Source organism: Chiloscyllium punctatum, chromosome 18 (assembly GCF_047496795.1).
Source record: "Chiloscyllium punctatum isolate Juve2018m chromosome 18, sChiPun1.3, whole genome shotgun sequence".
Taxonomy (NCBI): domain Eukaryota; kingdom Metazoa; phylum Chordata; class Chondrichthyes; order Orectolobiformes; family Hemiscylliidae; genus Chiloscyllium; species Chiloscyllium punctatum.
The window spans coordinates 97513723-97530990 of NC_092756.1; the positions used below are offsets into that span (position 1 = coordinate 97513723).

At 45.3% G+C, this 17268-nt stretch overlaps 1 protein-coding gene across 3 annotated transcripts in view; it reads left to right on the forward strand.

Annotated features, from left to right (window-relative positions):
* The first annotated feature begins 14006 nt into the window (after positions 1-14006).
* Positions 14007-17268, forward strand: part of cacna1ia (calcium voltage-gated channel subunit alpha1 Ia) — a 447558-nt gene continuing 444296 nt past the window's right edge. For all 3 annotated transcript variants that reach the window (XM_072588890.1, XM_072588891.1, XM_072588893.1), the window contains exon 1: positions 14007-14417. The gene's annotated coding sequence lies outside the window, so the exon portion shown is untranslated. The remainder of the gene's footprint in view (positions 14418-17268) is intronic.

Here is a 17268-nt window from a genome sequence, read left to right on the forward strand (position 1 = left end):
AGTGCTGTGTCAGGCAGAAATGGCCCGTTCTGAAATCTGCTCAAAACAAGCTTAAATGTATGATGTACAGTCATAGAGCTGTACAGCATGGAAACAGACCCTTCGGTCCAACCTGTCCATACTGACCAGATATTCTAAATTAATCTCGTCCCATTTGCCAACACTTGACCCATATCCCTCTAAACCCTTCCTATTCATATAGGCATCTAGGTGCCACTTAACTGTTTAATTGAAACCACCTCCACACTTCCTCTGGAAGCTCATTCCATACAGGCACCACTCTCTGTGTGAAAAAGTTGCCCCTCAGATCCCTTTGAAAGTTTTTGTATCTTCTGTCTGACGGAAGCGGTTGGAAGAGGTTATAACCAGGGAGCGAGGGCTCTTTGATGATGTTGGCTGCCTTCCTGGGGGAGTGAGAAGTGTAGTCAATGGATGGGAGGTTGTCTTGTCTGATGGACTGGGCTGTGTTCACACCTCTCTGCAGTTTCCTACCATCCTGGGCAGAGCAGTTTCTACACCAAGCTGTGATGCATCCAGATAGAATGCTGTCTGTGGCACATCAATAAAAATTGATAGAGTCTTTACAAAATGTCCTTAATCTCCTGAGGATGTAGGGCCGCTGTTGTGCTTCCTTGACCATTGGTGTTGTCCAGACCGGGTAAAGATGGCAGATTTCCTCCCTGGAAGGACACTTATGAACCAGTTGAGATTTTACAATGAACAATGATGATATATTAGTTTCTAATTACAGGTCTTTTTGTTCTTAAATTCAAATTTTGCCATTTGCCATATTGGAAGATGGACTCATGTCCCCAGCGCACGAAGCTGGGTGTCTCGATTGTTAGTCCATACTAACAGTACAGCACTACCTCACCCGAACAGTATATAAACTCTTCACCGACATGAGGGAACACAAGGAGGATGTCATAGACAGTGATGGTGAGAGGGTGTGATGATGTACAGTGGGAGGTTGTTCAAGTGTAGCATAAATACCACCACAGGACATTTGAACCGAATGACCTGATCTGTGGAGTAAATGCCATACATTTGCCCTAGTCCCACCCAAGAGATGACCTTGTGCTGGAGGTTTAATCTGACAGTTGCCATGCCTCTGGCGAGGGGAGGGATTGAGAAGGAGAGTCGACTATCAGTGTGAAATTGAACCTACCGCTGCATTACTAATCAGCCATCCAGCCAACTGAACTAACCAGCCCCTGAGCAAGTGCCACATAACACAATGAAACCCTTTCATGGCTCCTCCTTTTCTGTATCTCCACTGTGGGGCAGCACGGTGGCTCAGTGGTTAGCATTGCTGCCTCACAGCACCCCAGGGTCCCCGGTTCAATTCCAGCCTCGGGTGACAGTCTGAGTGGAGTTTGCACATTCTCCCCGTGTCTGTGTTGGTTTCCTCCTATAGTCCAAAGATGTGCAGGTCAGGTCAATTGGCCATGCTAAATCACTCGTAGTGTTGGGTGCATTAGTTAGAGGGAAATAGCTCTGGGTGTGTTACTCTTCGGAGGGTCGGTGTGGACTGGTTGGGCCAAAGGGCCTGTTTCCATAGTGTAAGGAATCTAATCTAAAATTCTAAGAGAACTGCGTTCTCCAATTCCTCTTCTTTTTTGATGTGATTCTGTCCCTCTGTCTTCTGCTGCTTAGTCACTAGGTTCTAGAATTTTCCTCCCTAAATCTCAATACAACACCCACCTCTCCGTCTCCTCATTTAAAACCTTTCTAGTAATCTAATGTAAAGTTGAACTGTTTAACATTCACTCTCCCAGTTTGTCTGTCAATACTTAGTTAAAATTGCAATGGTGTGTTCACTGGGATTAATTGATATTTGCCAGTTGCCAACCTTTATTTGAAGATTCCTAATTGCTGGTTTCCATTCTTGCTCTCAGTTGGATAATCAATGCTTTGAGTTCTGGTTTACCATTATTTTATGAATTCTGAATTTCAGGCAGCAGTGGATATTTTAATTCATTGACAGGATATAGGTGTCACTGTTGGGTCAATGTTCGTTGCCCATCTCTAATTGCCCAGAAGACAGTTAATAGTCAAACACATCGCAATGGGTCTGGAGTCACATGTAGGCCAGATCAGCTGAGACTGTCAGTTTCCTTCCCTAAGGGACATGGGTGAACCAGATGGATTTTGATGGAAATTGACAATGGTCATGAATACATTTTTAATTCCACCCTCTACCACAGTGGGATTCAAACCCGGTCCCTGGAACACTACCCGAATCTAGGCAAAAGTGAGGACTGCATATGCTGGAAACCATTCCTGATGAAGGGCTTTTGTCCGAAACGTCGGTGTTCCTGCTCCTCGGATGCTGCCTGACCTGCTGTGCTGTTCCAGCACCACTCTAATCACTACCCGAGTCCGCAGATTAATAATCTTGCAATAATGCTTCGAGGTAATCTCTTCCCCCTCAGTTCACCCCTCTGTCCCCCCTAACTGAGATGTAGAGGTGCTGTATTGGACTGAGGTGAACAAAGTCAGAAGTCATAACACCAGGTTCTAGTCCAACATGTTTATTTGAAATCACAAGCTTTCAGCGCATCAGGTGACGAAGGAGCAGTGCTCCAAAAACTTATGATTTCAGTTAAACATGTTGGATCATAACCTGCTTTCGTGACTTCTGACTTGGTCCACTAACTGAGGATTTCATTTTGAAAGGTAAGAATTAAACATTTGTCTCGAAGAGTAAATATGAAAAAGAAGATTAACTTGTGAAATCTATTTGCTAATTTTCTTTCAAATGATTAGGTGCTTAATGGCCTAAATGAGTAACTAAAGGACAGGCTGAGATATGTAATTAGTTCATATCTTTGTGTTGGAACTTTATTCGCAACTGGATGAAAGATGGTGGCCATGTTTTGTTTTTGCATGACCTGACTGAGTGTTGGGATTGGTTATCTACGCATCACCGCAACTCAGAGAGTGACTGTTTCTTCCTCTGTCGAAGGATAGCAAGATGATCCGAATCAAATACACACTTCGTCATTTGACACAATGTGAGGTCAGAAATGTGGTGCCAGAGACATGGACAGAAACTGCAGTGTTTTCAAATGAACTAATGTAATATTGCAGACAGTTATGTCAGGTGGCTGAGTTGGTTGGTTTGTGACACTGAGTGATGTCAAAAGCGTGGGTTCAGTTCCCACACAGGCTGAGATTACCATGGAGGACTCTCCCACTTAACCGCACCTGAGGGGTAATGACTCTTAAGCTAAAGCACCACCAGTTGTCTCTCTCTGGTGAGAGAGCAGCCCAATGGTCTGACTTCACTTATAGGAGACGTATACATCAATGACATGTGAGGTATTATCTATATCTCCTGTCTTGTCATACAAGTGTAACAATGCCCTTCCCTGAACCTGTTACAGAATGATTAAAATATGCTCAACACAGATGATAGTACTTACGTGGGATCTCCAGTGGGGATTTTCTTGTGATACAATGGTAGTGTCCCTAACTCTCAGCTAGGAGGCAAAGCTTCAAGTCTCACTTGTTTTAAGGGTGATTAGAAATGGCTCAGTGGTTAGCACTGCTGCCTCACAGCACCAGGTTCGATTCCAGCCTCGGGCGACTGTCTGTATGGAGTTTGCACATTCTCCCCGTGTCTGCGTGGGTTTCCTCCGGGTGCTCCTGTTTCCTCCCACAGTCCAAGGATGTGCAAGTTAGGTGCATTGGTCATGCTAAATTGCCCAGAGGTTAGGTGCGTTAGTCAGAGGGAAATGGGTCTGGGTGGGTTACTCTTCGAAGGGTCGGTGTGGACTGGTTGAGCCGAAGGGCCTGTTTCCACACTGTAGGGGAATCTAATCTAATCTAATCTCAGAAACATCTAAAATCTTCAGTGGATTCTGGGAGGAAAGCTAAATTGAGTGGTGACATTAACGTCAAAGTGTCATATTGAAGAGTTGATGTTTTGGGGGATTTGGTGGCATCTGCTACATGGGTCACCAACTGGGAAATAAACAAGAGGGGGAGTACAGAAAAACGCTCAGTCACAGAATCATAGAGATGTAGAGGACAGAAACAGACCCTTCAGTCCAACTCATCCATGCTGACCCGAAATTAATCGAGTCCCAATTGCCAGCATTTGGCCCATATCCCTCTAAACCCTTCCTATTTATATACCCATCCAGATGTCTTTTAAATGTCTTATAATTGTACCAGCCTCCACCACTTCCTCTGACAGCTCATTCTATACATGCACCACCCTCTGTGTGAAAATGTTTCCCTTTAGGTCTCTTTTATATCTTTTCTCTCTCACCCTAAAACTACGCCCTCTAGTTCTGGACTCCCCTAACCCCAGGAAAAAGACTTGTCTATTTATCCTATCCATGCCCCTCATGAATTTTATAATCCTCTATGAGGTCACCCCTCAGCCTCCAATGCTCCAGGGTAAACAGCCCCAGCCTATTCTGCCTCTCCCTGTAGCTCAAACCGTCCAACCCTGACAACACCCTTGTAAATCTTTTCTGAACCCTTTCAAGTTTCACAACGTCTTGAGTCAAAGTTCAATCTGTTTGAGAAAGAGAAATAACGGAATGGAAGAAAGGTTGGATTGAGAGGCACCAAAACGTGAAAAAAAAAAGTTTGACTTGTGTAGAATCTCTGAAAAATATGTGGAACATTTAATTCATGATGTCCAGCAGTTTATTGCCAGTTGTTAACATTTATCGTGAAATGAAAATTATATTTTAGTGTGTAATGACAAAATGTAAATGGCACCTCAGGGGTAATTAATGACCGACTATGTGATATTCATGAGAAACTGGGAATTGCATTGGGGCCATGAAGGGGTATGAGGGCAGAAAAGTGAGAGTGTGATGGGAACGTAACGTCAGACAAAGCACAAAGGAAAATAGTGTCCAAATGGTTACTGAATGCTCAGTATCCAAGTTGGGAAGAAGCAAAAAGGCGATCCCTTTGGAGAGAGAAGAGGCGGAGGTGATGGGAAAGTTTATGGGTTTTCCTTCTTCATTTAATAAAATGCAATCCTTCCACTTACTGGTCACTAAGGATTGTGATTCAGACCACCTGAAGTCAATTATAATCAAGAAACATCCTCTTACCTTCAATTCCCCAAAGTGACACATTTATTCTGTAAAATACAATGGTAGCTCAGTGTTTACCACTGCTGCCTCACAGCACCAGAGACTCAGTTCGATTCCAGCCTCGGGCAACTACCTGTATGAGTTTGAACATTCTCCCTGTATCTGCATGGGTTTCCTCCAGGTGCTCTGGTTTCCTCCCACAGTCCAAAGATATGCAGGTTAGGGTGGATTGGCCATGCTAAATTGTCCATAGTGTTCAGGGACCTATAGGTTAGGTGCGTTAGTCAGGGGTATTGCAGGGAAAAGGGTCTAGGTAGGTTACTCTTTGGAGGGTCGGTGTGAACTTGTTGGGCCAAATGGCCTGTTTCCATACTGTAGGGATTCTAGAACTCCCTACTCTAATGATGCATCAGTGCAGTTTGCTTTATTCTATCATGGGATGTGGGTGTTCTAACATTTATTGCTCAAGACTATTGGTACTTGAAGTAATGCTCTGAGGACCTGGGTTCAAATCCCACCAGAAAAGCTGATGGAATTTAAATTCAATGAATGAATGTGGAATACTAAATATCTCCTCAGTGATAGTGATCGGGACAATTATCATCAATATTTGTAAAAACCCATCTGGTTCACTCATGTCCTTCAGGGAGGGAACCCTATGTTCCTTACCTGGTCTGGACTCTGTGACTCCAGACCAACAGGAATGAGGATGGCTCTTAACCATCCTCTGAGGTGGTCCAATCAAAGCCTTCAGTCCAAGGGGCAATTAGGGATGGGTAATAAATTCTGGTCTTGCCAGCAGCATGCACATCCCATGACCTCAATCTTGTTTGTTCATTGGAGGGCACAGACCAAATTAACAACGACAAAGAATCTAGTAACAAAATAATTCTTTAGGCCTCCTTGCGATGTTGTAGTAGTGTCCCTACCCCTGGACCAAGAAGCCTGGGTTCAAGACCCACCTGCACCAGAGGTTGAGGTACTACAGGATGTTGGTGAGGCCTCTTCTGCAATACTGTGTCCAGTTCTGGTCACCCTCTTACAGGTATTATATTATTAATCTGGAGAGGGTTCCCAAGAGATTTACTAGGATGTTGCCAGGTATGGAAGGTTTGAGTCATAAAGAGAGACTGAGACTTTTTTTATTGGAGAATATGAAATTGAAGGGTGACCTTATAGAGGTCGATAAAATCATGAGGGGAATAGATAGGGTTAATAGCAGGTGTCTTTCCCTTGGACGGAGGATTTCAAGACCAGGGGGCCTATTTTTGAGGTGAGAGGAGAAAGATTTAAATGGGACCTGAAGGGCAAATTATTTACACAGGGGGTGGTTGGCGTATGGGGTGAACCTCCAGAGGAGGTGATGAGTGTTGGTACAGTTATGTTTAAAAGACATTTGGATAAGTACATGAATAGGAAAGGTTTGGAGGGATATGACCCAAGAGCAGGCAGGTGGGACTGGTTTAGTTTGGGATTATGTTTAGCACGGACTGGTTGGGCTGAAAGGTCTGTTTCTGTCCTCTCTGATTCTATGGTTCTGAACAGGTTGATTAGAACACTAGATAAATACATCCTCTTGCTGGTTAGCCATCTGATATTTGCGAACACAAAATGTTAATCTGGTAATTGTTCTTGGGTTTGACTGAGTCTCGCCAATGTAAATACCCTTGTATAATCTCAGCAAACAGTTCTAAATGATCTATTTATTATTCATGTAAAGCAGTGACTTTCCAAATAAATTACACTTTAGTATTGTCATTCATTTTCTCCTTGCAAGCGATGGTCCTAAGCTGGCCGAGGGGGAATACTTATGAGATGCTGCAGGACTGAGAGACATTTAACTACCTTTCAGCTGTGCTCCGGGAAATTATGCTGAAGGGCTGTGTCTATGGAGCTGCCCAGGATGTGAATCAAAAGGAGGCAGATATACACCCCACCATTACATTCCATTCCTGAAAGGGACTCTTTCTGTTAAGAGCTTCGTCAGAAATCATCTTCATCTTCTTCTCCTTCATTATTGGTGGTCCCTCAGGGTTGAGGATGAGTCGTTTCCACTGTGGTGAGAAGGTTCTGCGGTGGTTGAACAGCCCAATCCTGGGAGCACAGACTGTGTACCCCCCCTCCCCCCCAATAGGGGCAAGTGTTGTTTGAGGGGGCGGGGGGGGGGGCGGTGAGACTCTTTGGATATCGCCTGCTCTTTCTGCTGCTCTCAGTTGCCCTCCCTATGCTCCACTCAGTAACACTCAGTGTGATTGATTTCTTTGTGGATGCCTTTTCTCCAATTTGTGGGTTCCAGGGGCGAGTAATTCGGTAGGGTTGTATTTGTTTCGAGAGGTTTTCAGGGTGCCCTTGTAGTGTGTCCTCTGTCCTCCTAGTGATCACTTACCTTTGTGGAGATCTGAGTAAACCACTCAGTGAGGGAGCCTTACGTCAGGTGAATGGACAACATGGGCCAAGACAGCTGGCTATTTGTGCCCAGTGCCTTGATCTGGGCGATGTTAGCATGACAGAGGACTCTCACAATGGAACACCAGTCCTTGACTCGATTTATTTATTATAGTCTTGTGTACCTAAGTACAGTGCAAAGCTCTGTTTGCGAGCAGTACTGGTAGATCACAGTAAGGAAGGACATTGAGATCATAGGGAAGCTTAGACTGAGTGGGGCACACAGGTTACAATGCACAGTGTTTGCATGAAGCAAGATCAAAATTAACAACATCAGCATTATTTGAAATTAGAGAATCCATTCATCAGTTTAATAACAGCCGGGAAGAAGCTGTTCGTGAACCTGTTGGTGTGTGTATTCAGGCTTCTGTATCTTCTGCCTGATGGAAGAGGTTGTAGGAGATCATTACTGGGGTGGGAAGGGTCTTTGATGACGTTGGTTGCCTTTTCACAGCAGCGAGAAGTGTAAATGGAGTCCATGGATGGGAGGTTGGCTTCTGTGATGGTCCTGGGCTGGGCACACCACCTTCTGTAGTTTCTTATGGTCCTGGGCAGAGCAGTTGCTGTATTAGGCCGTGATACACCCAGGCAGTACGCTCTCAATGGTGTATCTGTAGAAGTGGGTGAGGGTCCTTATGAACAGGCCAAATTTCCTGAGCAGCCTGAGGATGGAGACGCGTTGTTGGGCCTTCTTGACTGTTGCATCAACGTGGGAAGACCAGGATGGATTGTCGGTGATCGTTATTCAAGGAACTCTACACCCTTGACCCTCTCCTGCAAGTGGCATTGCAGGATTTTGTAAAGTAGCATTACAGGATTTTGTAAAGGTGGTACTGATAACTCACTAGGGATTTGAGGGTTCTGCTGAGCATGGTCCATGTTTCTGATGCTTGCAGGAGGGTGGGGACCATGGCTGTTCTGTTGACCATCAGTTTGGTGCTGGGTTTGAGGTCTGAGACTTTGAACACTCTATTTCTCAGGCATCTGAAGGCTGCACTGGTTCTTTGGAGTCAATGTTGGATCCCATTGTCATTGTCTGCTCTCAGTGAGCATCAGGCCTTTCAGAGAGTGATGCTGAATTGCGAACAATGAACAATGCAGCCAGCAAACCAGCCAACCCCAGTTGCTTTGGAGCTTTGTGTCTTTTTTAGCAGCAGTTGTCCTTTCAAAGAGAAACAGAGAGTTTGAGCCTAATCAACACATTTCCCATTTCATGGTTCAATAAACAACTGCTGATTTAATACCTAATTATAACCCCAATTCCCGTGGTGTTCAGATTCATCTGGAGCCTTTCATTTGCCACTTTCTTGAAAATCTTCTGGAAGGCCAGATAATGTCACTGTGCATTAAATTATATTAATAAAATTGTTAAATAACCTAATTTTCCATAACCAGCTCATGTCCTTGTAGAACATATACTGGCTGTACCCTATTAAGATGCCACCTTGCAATGGCTCCTCCAGTCACCCTTTGTAGAGAATCAATATCTGGAAGAACATTCTCTCTCAACGAGTGATAAATGTTTGCAGTAATTTCTGCCAAGACTGGCCATGAGAAACAAAAGTGTTTGCAATGCTGGGGCAGCAATATAAACTTTGCAGATGATACGAAACTTGGCAATACGATAAATAGTGATGAGGCGAATCCAAGAGGTAAAGGCTTCACAACCTCAGGACGTCCCAGAGCACTTTACAGCCAACGGACTATTTATTGAACTCTGGCTGCTGCAGCAATGTTAAGAATGCGGCAGGCAGTCCATGTGCACGAGCAACCACAAGCAGCTATGTGATAATAACCTGATTGAAGCTTTGAGTTATGAAGAAAGCCTGGAGAGTCTGGCAATTCTTTCACTGGAGCTTGGGAGGTTGAGAGACAACCTGATAGAAATTTGTCAAATAATGAGGGATACAGATAGAGTTTTATATTAGATTCTCTACAGTGTGGAAACAGGCCCTTCGGCCCAACAAGTCCACACTGCCCCTCCGAAGAGAAACCCACCCAAACCCTATATTTACCCCTGAATAACACTGTGGGCAATTTAGCATGGCCGGTTCACCTGACCTGCACATCTTTTGGATTGTGGGAGGAAACTGGAGCACCCAGAGGAAACCCACGCAGACAGAGGGAGAACGTGCAAACTCCACACAGACAGATTAGATTAGATTGCTTACAGTGTGGAAACAGGCCCTTCGGCCCAACAAGTCCACACTGACCCGCCGAAGCGCAACCCACCCAGACCCATTCCCCTACATTTACCCCTTCACCTAACACTAAGGGCAATTTAACTTGGCCAATTCACCTAACCTGCACATTTTTGGACTGTGGGAGGAAACCGGAGCACCCGGAGGAAACCCACGCAGACACAGGGAGAATGTGTAAACTCCACACAGTCAGTCGCCTGAGTCGGGAATTGAACCCGGGTCTCTGGCGCTGTGAGGCAGCAGTGCTAATCATTGAGCCACCGTGCCGCCCAAGTAATGGGTAGTTGTCTTTTCCCAAGGATGGGGGATTTTCAAGATTAGGGGGTCACATTTTAAGGTGAGAGGAGAGAGATTTAAAGACATGAAGGACATTTCTTTTTAACACAGGGTGGTTTGCATGTGGAATGAACTTCCTGAGGAAGTGATGGATGTGGGTACAGTTACGCTATTTAAAATGCATTTGCATAAATACATGAATAGGAACGTTTTGGAGGGATATGTGTCTTGGTGGGATGCTCTTCAGAGGATCGGTGTGGACTTGATGGGCTGATTGGTCTAGTTGGAGTTGCATTTATCCAGTTAACTGTGAAGTATTAGATCATAGTCCTGCCTTGTGCTTCATACATGGTGAATTGACTTTGGAGTGTCAGGAAGTGAGTCACTCATTACAGTAATCTCAGCCTCAGACATGCAGTAACATTAATTTGGTTCATTGAGTTACAAAAGGCTGAGCAAGGCAAACAATTGCTGATATTGCAGTTTCATATTGAAAGAGTGTGGTGCTGTTGGAAGAGCTGCCATCATGGGACATGAAACCAGGTCCATTCCAGGTGGATGTAAAACATTCCATTGGGAATATTTCAAAAACTAGTCAGTGTCCTGACCAATATCAAAACTTCAATCAGCATACAGTCATCCAGCATGGAAACAGACCCTTCAGTCCAACCAGTCCATGCTGAACATAATCCCACACTAAACTAGTCCCACTTCAACAGCACCTTCCAAACCCACGACAACTTCCATTCAGAAGGACAAGGGCAGTAGATACATGGGAACACCACCTCCTGCAGGTTCCCTTCCAAGGCACTCATAGAGTCACTACAGTGTGGCAGCATGGCCATTTGGCCCATCAAGTCCACACCGATGCTCTGAAGAGCATCCTACCAAGACCAATCCCATCCCTGCAATCCTGCATTTCCCAAGGCTAACCCACCCTAACCCAGGACTGTGGGGGGAAATTGGAGCACCCAGAGAAAACCCAGGCCGACACGGGGAGAATGTGCAAACTCCACACAGACAGTCACCTGAGGATAGGATTGAACCCGGGTCCCTGGCGCTGTGCTAACCACTGAGCCACCGTGCCGCCTTGCATCGTCCTGACATAGAAATAAACCACCATTCCATCAGTGTCACTGGATCCAGCTCCTGAAGAGCCCTGTGGGTATACCACAGCCCTGCCACCTTCCTGAAGATCGCTCACCATCTGGTTCTCAAGCACAATTTGTAAAGAGCACCAAATGCTGACTGAACAGTGACACCCATGCCCTATTCATTTGTTTATCATGTCGTCAACAGTTGAACTCTGGAACTCTTTCCCCCAGAAGGCTGACCATGCTGAGGGTCAATTGAAGTTTGAGAGAGATGCGATGGACCTTCAGATAAACCTGTTGGATGATGACCTGGGATAGTGCGGCTTCTGAGCTGCTCAATAGGTGTTGGCCTAATCCACCACCCCCTCACACCATGAGTTGATATTTGAAAAGGAGAACAGAGGTGAGGTTCCCTCCAGTTGGAGTGTGAAATCGAGGTAATTAGTGGAGACAGGCATGCACTGAGCGTGGGGGAGAGCGGGAGGAGACTGAGAGTCACTTGAAGTTTGAGAGAGATGCAATGGAGTTTTCTTGGGTGGGGATATCATGGGGCCTGGAGAAAAGCCTACGAAATGGGATTGTACAGATCTACCCCTATTGAATGAAAATCCATAAAGTGACTTCATATCTTGATGTTGTTGACCCCTCTGGGTCAGCAGCTCTTTCCTGTCCCTAACTTTAGACACTTTGGCGCGTTTGCCACTTGGCATTATCACCAATTGCACAGGATCTGTGCTGAGGTAAACTCAGCCGTCATCATTCAAAGGGCACTTTAATCTGGGAGGACCCATTGGCTTCACAACTGGGTGTGAAAAACACAAAGACAACCTTGAAGAGGAGCCGGGGCCTTCTCTCTGATATCCCGGTGTCAAGATTTATCCTTCAACCAACATCAGAAAAAATGGAAGATTATTTTACTCTGAGTGAGCTTGCTGTGCATAAATTGACCACCGTGTCGCCTACGTTGCAGCTTCAAGAGGTACACCAATTGGTTGTGAAGCACATTGGGATGTTCTGAAGGCGCTATGTAAATGCATAGTCTTTCTTTCTGTTTGCAACAGGAGAGAGAATGGTTTCTGCTGTACATTTTGTAACAACACGAAGGCAAAACTGCTTTGGCCTGATGCAACACGTCACCACTTTGTTCCGGCATTGCCAGAGAGCTGCATGAGCTTTGAATATTGATGAAGCTTTCACACAGCGAGTGCATTTTCTACATCTATGAAGAATAATGAACACCTAGTAGTGAATTTCAATGCCATAATGGGATCTCGGAGTGAGGCAACTTCACAATCAGTGTCCATGACTTCTAAATGTTAGCAGTTACTTGATTTTAAATTGTAACTGGCCATGATCGAGTGTATCCAGAATTTTGCGTTTATTTTTCACAAAGGTGGGAAAGCATCACTCGCTCATCTTCATCGGATGGTGGTGATTTGGGGCTCTGCTGCCGGGGTCAGATCTTCCTCAATTTGCAAAGAATGCGTCAGGTTCCCACCCTAATGACAGCCGCCCCACACGGAAAATTACACAGTGGGTCAGGGTCAGGCCGAAGAACTGCCGCTCTGCCGTCCGGGAGGACAAGGGCAGCAGGTCGACGGGAAAATCACCCCCTTTATGGGTTCCGCTCTAAGCCACACACCATCCTGACTTAACTCTGTCCACCTCAGTCCAACAGTCGCACCAGGTCACAGTCCAACTGGTTTATTGTAAATATATTGCCATTCTCTCAGCGTGGCTGGGTCAGAATCCGGCACTCCCTCCTATACTTGGAGTGTGTCTGTCCCCACATTGACACAGGACCATGGACAGCCAAGAGGCTGATAATGACAAGGCACTTGCAGGAGGTGCCGGTGTCGGACTGGGGTGGACAAAGACAGAAGTCACATGACACCGGGTTATAGTCCAACCAGTTCATTTGAAATCACAAGCTTTCAGAGCAGTGAAGTTCGCCTGATGAAGGAGCATCACTCTGAAAGCTTGTGATTTCAAATGAACCAGTTGGACTGTAACCTGGTGTGACTGTTGGCCTGAGGTGGACAGAGTTAAGAATCACACAACACCAAGTTATAGTCCAACAGGTTTATTTGGAAGCACTAGCTTTTGGGGCGCTGCTCCTTCATCACGTGGTTGTCAGCACTCCCTAGTGCTTCCAAATAAACCTGTTGGACTATAACTTGGTGTTGTGTGATTCTTATCCTGGTATAATGTGACTTCTGACTTGGTGGACACATGTTGATCAAGTCCACCACCCCCTCACGCCATGAGTTGATATTTGAAAAGGGGGACAGGGGTGAGGTTCCCTCCAGATGGAGTGGGAAATCGAGGTAATTCGGTGGAGACAGATGTACACTGAATGTGTGAGGGGGAGGAGACTGAGAGAAGACTGAAGCCCCATGTATTTGGGGCAGGCGATGGACTGGTGGTATTATCACTGGACTGTTAATCCAGAGGCCCAGATAACATTTTTATTTGTGGTATCCCCCCACCCCAGGAAGCTGTCTGCAGGGATGCTGTCAGGACTTGGGTGTGTGTGTGAGAGAGAGAGATCTGACGCCGGCGCTGCAGCATTATCACGGCAGAAACTTGCAGTCGATATCAGGGGAATTTAAGGCTCACTTGCAATCCCACTTAATCTCTGGCTACGTTTTCGAGAATTAACATCATTTCGTAAACGTGGGCAGGGAAGGAGAGAATGAACTGCTTTTGATTTAGAAATCCAACTTTGAGAATATGCACTGACACTTTTTCTCGGGGGCGGGGAAAGATATATATATATATATATAAAACTATATTTAGCTTTGAAACCCCTGTTTGTCTGTGTAGTAAAATCAGCTTTCCGCTGAAATTGCAGCGAGTGTGTGCAACAGCCGGTGTCACTGTAGGACGTAAACTGAGAGAACTCACTCCACTCGGTCGCCTAAAGTCTGCAATTGCTACAAGATTATTTCCTCTTTGCTTTTCTCTCTCTCTCTCTGGTTGACTGTCTTGGTTTATTTTCCCCCCATCTAAGGGAATTCTGGACTTTTGTTTTTATTGTTGTTACAGTGTGCGACTGTGTTATTTTTCTCTCTTTTCTTTTGGGAAAATAAAACCCATTCAAGGAAATGCAAACATAAATGCTGCCACCAAACACCAGCCTTGGGCTGGAGATAACAAGTCGAGAGGCAGCCACCTCGGAAGGCAGCAAGATCTCGCAGTCTCTCTCTCTCACACACACACACAAAATGTGTTCTGTATGGTTTCACCAAATGGACTGCAGACAGCATTTCTCTTCCTCATCCCCGAACAAGTCTTCTGCAAACCACTGCTTCGAATTTTGACCGTATAAAAAGGTAAGGGGTTTGTGTGTGTAAGTCAAATGGACCAACTTTGGGGTTACAGTAAATGGTGAAAATAAAACCAGTTTATTTTGAATCCAACTTCCCCCTCCGCCTCCCCACTCCTGCTGAGAAATATTTTACTTGTTGGAACTGTTAATACAAGGTGGGGGGGGGGGGGGGGGAATGTTGTTTTTAAGCATCAGAAATAAACATTATGATCCATCACCCAATCGGAATTTCATCCTTTCATGTGTGTAAGGCTGATATCTGTCAAAGTTTCCAACACACAACCAGAAACTCTCAATTAACATCTTGCTTATTGTTATCAATGAAAACAGAGCGGCTCTAAATCCTTTGCTCATCTTGGCAAAATAATGTCTCTTGTCATTTTGTGTGTGTGTGCGACTGAGCTGCGTTTAAAGGAATCTCATTTTCGCAGCGAGAGAAAGAGAGAGATTAAATTAATTCGCAAATTCTTGTGCAAGATAAAAAAAATGCTGAGGGGGAATAGGGATCATTTCTGGAGTTTCTGTCTCCGAAGTGAGGTTTGTTGCAAGACGCTACAAAAAACTAGCCATTACAGAACGGCATAGGTGTTAACCCCAGCTGTAAAAACATGTACATTGAGCTTTGAGTTCTATTATGTTATGCAAAATCTGTCTCGATTGTATGTCAATTAGGTTAATTTGATGCAATTATTTGTTTCATATTGGGAGAGTGTGTGGAGCAGATCTCACTAACAGAATTAATGCAATTATCTCTGACAAGTGAACATGCTGTACCCAGGTATGTGTGTGTGTATATATATATGTGCATGTGTGTTTTTTTTAATTGTGTAGAACTGGAACGCAGATTTAAAGTGAATGTTTATCAAGTCACCATCCTGTGATATTCAGAGACAGAAAGGTTGCCTCTTTTCTCTGGGTCCAAATATATCATTCAGTTTTCGCTCAAAAATGTGTGTGATACAGAGGATCAATCTCCCACACTCTTTCCTGGGGATATGGGTGCGTTGCACCTCACCCGTCCCCCCCCCCCCTCCCCCCCCTACACAACTTCCCCCCTCCAACCATCACAAACCCCTCAATCCCCTGGGCTCTGTTACAAACTGCCCAGCACATGGTAGGGGAGGTGTGTGGGGAAACCTTTTGCAGTTGAGGTAGGGATGGGATGGGTTGGGAGGTTGGTTTGTCTGTTAACTATTATCGCAAATAATCTCAAACCAGTATTCAAAATTGTGGCTGCTAACTGTGTGTGTGTATATGTATGTGTGTGTGTGTGTGTGTGTGTGAGTCTGTGTGTGTGTGTGTGTGTGTGAGTCTGTGTGTGTGTGTGTGAGTCTGTGTGTGTGTGAGTCTGTGTGTGTGTGTGTGTGTGTGTGTGAGTCTGTGTGTGTGTGTGTGTGAGTCTGTGTGTGTGTGTGTGAGTCTGTGTGTGTGTGAGTCTCTGTGTGTGTGTGTGAGTCTGTGTGTGTGTGTGTGTGTGAGTCTGTGTGTGAGTCTGTGTGTGTGTGTGTGTGAGTCTGTGTGTGTGAGTCTGTGTGTGTGTGTGTGTGTGTGTGTGAGTCTGTGTGTGTGTGAGTCTGTGTGTGTGTGAGTCTGTGTGTGTGTGTGTGTGTGTGTGAGTCTGTGTGTGTGTGTGTGTGTGAGTCTGTGTGTGTGTGTGTGAGTCTGTGTGTGTGTGTGTGTGTGTGTGTGTGTGAGAGAGAGAGAGAGAGAGAGAAACTGCTGACAGCCAGGTTAAGAATGATGATTTCAAACAGCAACTGAGGGTGCACTGGAATAGCCACAGGGAGAGTGGACCCAGAGGGACAGTGATGAGTTAATGATGGGGAGGGTGGGTGGACGATGGAAGGACACAGTATATGGGCTGAATGGCCTCTGTTATACATGGAAGGCCAGTGCCTCTTGTGTTCAATGGACTGTATGGGAAAACTGACTGCATGAAGTACTGACATCGGGCGAATTACTGATCCTGACAGCAGATTTAAAACTCCAAACCTGAGTTAATAACTCATTTTAAACATTATTCATTTCTGATTTTTAATGACTTGAATCAATGTCTGCACAGGTTGGGGCATCAGTTTGACTCTGTCAGGATAATCAATGATTAAATTGGTGGAGGCATGAGTAGAGAAGGTTGGGATAATGTGACTGCCACCTTAACCTGTGTCAGCCTGTCATGAGTAACATGTATCTTTGGGATCTGAATAGGTTCTAATGTTCAAAAAGCTGGTGATCATGCAGATCAGCCATGATCTTATTGAAGATCTGCTAGACTGGAAGGGTTGAATGACCTCACCTTATTCCTGTTTTACTGGATATGTTTCCGTGTTCACTTCATCGTAGTGTTGGGATCAAGGTTGATGGCCTCCCCCCAAACCCCCCTGCTGTGAAGAGTCTCCTCTTGTTGAGAATTTTGATTTGAAATGCACAATACCCAAAATGGGTTGTATTCTGTTTGAGCATCTATGTCACCTTTACCACAATGCATGTTGTCATCACTACCAGCTGTACCAGCTTCATCACCATTACCATGGACAACGAAGCAGCCCATTTGATTGGTATCCCATCCCCCAACTTCAACATCCACTCCCTCCACCACTGACGCTCAGTAGCAGCAGTAAGTACCATCCACACGGTACACTGCAGAAATTTACCAAAGATCCTCACACAGCACCTTCCAAACCCAAGATCATTTCCATCTGGAAGGACAAGTGCAGCCGATACATGGGAACACTACCTCCTGCAAGTTCCCCTCCAAGTCACTCGCCGTCCCGACTTGGAAATAGATCACCGTCTGTTCATTGTCACTGGGTCAGAATCCTGGAATTCCTCCTTAAGGACACTGTGCGTCAACCCTA